Genomic DNA, 4,818 nt, shown 5'->3' with positions numbered 1-4,818 from the left:
CTGCACAAAAGTCTAAAACTAATCAACCAACAAGACTGAAAGGGCTGATAATGGCAGTCTTAAGCAGGCACATTTTCAAATTCATATTCAAGGAGGGAATTTGACATCATGTTCACTTGCAATCCCATTGTTATGATTCTATCCACTACATGATTCATCGTGTGATTCCACAAGATTTCCACCTTTACTTGCAGAAGCAAAGTAGTAACAATCTGCAATATCATAATGGTAAGTACCTGATAAATAGGAAGGACCACTTAAATAAAGTTGATTTTGAGAGCTGGTGCTACCGTGTGGTGATGCCTCCACAGTGATTCAGATTGAGGATTTCAGATCCTGACAAGTAATTTACTCTCTTCAGATCTTTAAGTATAACGGAGCTCGGTGAAGGAGATTTTACACCTCTCATTATCCAGATCGACCCCGTGTGACACACCGGTGACAACTTCTTAAACTTATTCAGAAGGGCGCCATCATGAACTGATTGATTGTATTCCGAAACAAAATAGTTTCCAGCTAATGCTCGGTAATTTTCACAGGAAACAATTATCTGAGATTACTAGCTGGCCGATGCCAGTAGTCATTGAGGAAAATGTGACTATCATTAACATTAATATGAAATATATTCAGTACTTACAGTGACTTGCATAGTAAACAAAAAAATTTATTAGAACCATATCAGAAATTTCCATGATGTAAGACATGAATGGACTGGATATCAATTGAGTTTCCTATCATTTCCTTTAAAAAGTTAAACAACAATCTTAACAAAAAAATTCACAGAATTATGTAAATTTATACACAAGCCAAGCAAATTAAGTTGTGTCCAATCATACTAAAAGATATCAACAATGGTCATTTTCAGCTTACTCAAGACAGAGTGTAAGGTTTTTTAATTTGTTAAGCAGGAGTGCATCATTACTAAATAGCCATAAACTGATGGAATGACTAGACATCAGAAGCTTGACAATTTCCACACCAAACCACCAGCCTGTGGAAGCACTATCCTAGAGGATACCAGCAAGTGTATTCTCCAGAATTTCGATATATGCAAAAATAGAGCATGGCTGAAGTAGCAGTAAACTACCTGCTAGGCAAGCTCACGGACTTTCTAGGGAATGGGGTTCAATTCTTGAGAGGTGCAGAGGAAGAAGTAAATTTAGTGAAGAGACAATTGGAGTACACGAGGGCATTCCTGAGGGTTGCAGATTCCCTAGAAGACAGTGATGAGGAAGTCAAAGTTTGGGTGAAGCAGCTGAGAGAAATTGCATATGACACTGAAGACGCTCCTGATGAGTTCAAATTTCTCCTGCCGCATGATCAGGGAATTGGCTTTGCCGGTCTTCTCTCCAAGGTGACCTGCTGTATCAAGAACATGAAAGGTCAATACCGAATTGCATCGGAGATGCAATCCATCAACTCCAGAATCAGAAGCCTATACGATGTACACTGGAGAATGCAAGACAAATTAATAAAGTCAAACATCTCCATGGCTCTAGCAAGCCGGACGACACGTGGCAGGACCAGCAAGGAAATGCCCTTCATTTAGACAAAGCTAAGCTCATGGACATCGACGAAACGACAAAAAAGCTAGTTGGCTGGCTGATTGAGGGTGCTTCCACGCAGGAAGTAATCTCAGTCATGGGGATGGGAGAACTGGGGAAAAACTACATTAGTGAAGCAAGTTTACGAAGATCCAGAAGTGAAGAAACATTTCATGATACGTGCTTGGATAACCCTTTCTCAATCTCCAAATATAGCAGAGCTCCTCCAACGCATGGTTCGACAAATTATGAGTGAAAACCAAGAACCAGTTCCTCCTCTAGAGGACAACATGGACAGATTATGCCAGAAGATGATTATCAAGGACCTGCTACAAAAAGCCAGGTACCTGATCGTTGTAGATGATGCTTGGAGCAAAAATGAATGGGATGCGATCAAACATGCATTGCCTAACAACACCTGTGGCAGCTGAATAATCATCACATCCAGGAATTCTGATTTAGCATGTACCTCATGCAGGGAATACAGGGGGATGGTTTACAAGATGGAACCACTGCCAGCTGAACAGTCATGGAGGCTTTTCTGCGCAAAGACATTTCAGAGGAACTTATGCCCTCCTCATCTAGAGGAGACCTGCAGGCTTGTTCTAAGAAAGTGCGAGGGGTTGCCACTTACTATTGTGGCCATCAGTGGTGTTTTGGTTTCAAAAGACGTGAGAAAAAAGGATGAGTGGGATCTGGTTTGTCACAGTCTTTGTACTGAAATCGATTGCAACGACAAATTGAAAACCTTGAAGAGAGTCCTTTCACTTAGCTTTGATGACCTGACATACTACTTGAAGTCCTGTTTCTTGCACTTGAGCGTATTTCCCAAGGGTTACCTCATTAACTATGGGAGATTAATTCGATTATGGATTGCAAAAGGATTTGTAGACAAGAAAGAAGGCATGACAGCAGAAGAAGTAGCCCAGGACTACTTAAATGAGCTCCTGAACAGAAGCCTGGTGGAGATGGCTGTTAAAACAAGCGATGGAAGGATAGAGTATTTCCGTATCCATGATTTTCTGCTGGATATTATTACTTCAAAGTCGAGCAACCAAGGCTTTGCAGAAACAGCCATAGAAAAATATCATATATGGCCAGATAAAGTTCGTCGCCTATCTATACAGAACAGCCTGCAAGCTATGCAACATAAGAGGTCATTGTCTCAACTACGTTCTTTATACATGTTTGGGGTAGAGAGATCATCCATGGATGCTGTTCTAGGTAGTGAAATGAGACTGCTCACTGTTCTGGACTTGGGAACTGTTTCTTTGACAAGGTTCCCAGCTCAAGTTGCTGAGTCGTGTTACCTGAGATATCTAAGTTTCAGGTACAGCAAGGTGAGAACTGTTCCAAATTCCATAGGGAAGCTTCAAAACCTAGAGACCCTAGACCTTAAACACACGTATGTCACAGAATTGCCATTTGTGATCTTGAAGCTCCAACAACTTCACCATCTTCTCGTATATCGTTCTGGAAGCACAGCCTACTCAAGGTTTCAGCATGGCTTCAAGTCCCCAGAAGACATAGGGACTTTACAGTCCTTGCAAAAGTTCTGCTACATAGAAGCAGGTGACAAGAAAAACAGCAGCTTAATGAGAGAGCTTGGAAAGTTGAAACAATTGAATAGGTTAGGCATCTTGAAGCTGAGAAAAGAAGATGGAAGAGAATTGTACTCGTCGATTGAAAGCTTAACCAAGCTTCGATCAATAGCTGTAACTTCATTCAATGAAAATGATATAATTGATTTACAGCCCCTATCTTCTCCACCTCCATTTCTCCAGAGAATCTACTTGCAGGACGTCTGGAGGCATTACCACATTGGATATCATCTCTTGATAGCCTGATGGTATTGAAGCTGAGATGTAGTCAGCTAAAGGATAATCCACTGTCGCCTCTTGGGAATTTGCCTAATCTTGTGCATCTCAAGTTGCTTCAGGTTTATGAAGGAACCAAGTTGCATTTCAAAGCCACCAACTTAATGAAGCTACGGTTTCTGGTCCTTGGTCCTTTTGACAAACTCAGATGCATGGAAGTGGAGAAGGGATCAATGCCTTGTCTTGAGGAGTTGAATATTGAGGGTTGTAAGCTATTGGAGAAGCTTCCATCAGGTATTGAGCACCTGGAAAAGCTGAAAGTGCTGAAGTTTAATTACATGCCTGATGAGTTAGTGAAGAAACTTAAGGGAGATGGACAAGACCATGATTACCTGAAAGTGGCACATGTTCTAGAAGTATATTATGGTTACCGGAAAAATGGCGGATGGGAAGTCGTGCTCACCAAGGCACTATTATGAGGAGCGTTGAATTTCTCCATGCTCGAAATGAGTGGCTGAGCCTACAATGCAGTGTAATACTTCTCCCGAGGTATGAGTGATTGAATGATTGTAATTATGGAAGATGGTTGTTACTATGTCATAACAGTTTAAATGCATAGTCTAAGGTTACTATGGTTCTGTAAATGACATTTAGCAGCTGGTTTGCATTATTGTGCAACGTCCCTTTTCCTCAGATAAGAGAGAGGTCGAGTGGGCTGGTGTATATTCTCTTTAAACTTCTTGGAGTATATGCAGATTTAAGATGAAACTCTGCTCTTATGAGAAACCAATTACATGTTTGTCACCACCATATATGATTACTTGAGTATTCCTTTTGTGGGCTTGGCCCAAATGGAACGTGTCAGGATATTACAGTCTTACTTTTGAATCACTCAAGAAGACCTGTTGGGGCTTGGGGTGTTGCAGTTAAGTCGTTTTCGTCCACCGAACAGGCATCCTCATTTGGCAAAGAAAAAGAAAGATACACACCTTAGAGTCTTTTGCTTTTCTACAAGTCAATGAAGACACTTTCCCATGTTTTCCTCATTTAGCACATCTTCACAAGTGTTTGGTTTCAAACAAATGCCAACCCTCCTGGAGTTCTCCGCTGAATTTCACGTCAAGTTGAGACTTTAAAATAATTTTTGCTGCCTTGACCATCACAAGTCTCTAACAGTTGTATCAATCGTATACCGTCCCTGTACCAGAAATTTTAGCATATGAGATTACCAGTGAAGTTCCTAGCATACAACTCTCTCTCTCTCTCTCTCTCTCTCTCTCTCTCTGGGCAGACGTATCCACAACAGGACTGGTGTCAACAGTATAAAGATGCTGAGAAGTTCCGGATCGGCGTGATAGAATAGCACCGAAGCTTCTCGCCAAGGCTCCAGTCCTTTTCACTGAGTACTTATGTTCAAAATGCTGTCAATGAGATCATACCATCACGCCATTCTAGGA

At 41.3% G+C, this 4,818-nt stretch overlaps 1 pseudogene; it reads left to right on the top strand.

The window, feature by feature from the left end:
* The first annotated feature begins 1,063 nt into the window (after positions 1-1,063).
* On the top strand, positions 1,064-3,840 carry LOC115691846 (disease resistance protein RPM1-like; annotated as a pseudogene).
* The last annotated feature ends 978 nt before the right edge of the window (positions 3,841-4,818 follow it).

This window comes from Syzygium oleosum, unplaced genomic scaffold (assembly GCF_021117445.2).
Source record: "Syzygium oleosum isolate NSW1041296 unplaced genomic scaffold, Sole_v2.1 Sole_v2.14, whole genome shotgun sequence".
Lineage (NCBI taxonomy): Eukaryota > Viridiplantae > Streptophyta > Magnoliopsida > Myrtales > Myrtaceae > Syzygium > Syzygium oleosum.
This window is presented reverse-complemented; position numbering and strand designations above follow the sequence as displayed.